The sequence below is a fragment of the Myotis brandtii genome, unplaced genomic scaffold (assembly GCF_000412655.1).
Source record: "Myotis brandtii unplaced genomic scaffold, ASM41265v1 scaffold691, whole genome shotgun sequence".
In the NCBI taxonomy this organism is placed as follows: domain Eukaryota; kingdom Metazoa; phylum Chordata; class Mammalia; order Chiroptera; family Vespertilionidae; genus Myotis; species Myotis brandtii.
This window is the reverse complement of record NW_005370704.1, coordinates 623104-623501: the sequence shown is the minus strand read 5'-3', so window position 1 is coordinate 623501 and position 398 is coordinate 623104.

The following is a 398-nucleotide window of genomic DNA, read 5'->3' as shown; positions in this document are numbered from 1 at the left end:
GGGATGAGGGTGGGTGGTGCCCACTGCTACCTCAGCTGTGCCACCAGGGAGGTAAACGGGGGTGCGGAGAGCTGCAGGCCTCCAGGCAAAGGTCGCCTGGCACCCGGCGGGTCCGGCCCAGGCCCGTCTGTCTCACCAGCTTGATCCTGCAGACCCGGAGCCAGGAGGTCCCGGGAGCTCTGGGTCAGTCCTTGGGGTCCTGACACTCACGTTTCTAACCTCCTGCTGCCCCGGCCTGGACAGAGCAGCCACCTGTATGTCCTGTCTTCTCCCTCCTCGGGGCCCCTCCCTGCCCCCCGAGTCCCTGCTGCCCAGCAGAGAGGGTGCCCCGTCCAGTGGCAGCTGCTATGAGAGGAGCCGGCAGGCCTGGGGCAGGGTAGTGAGCAGGGGCTGGGGTC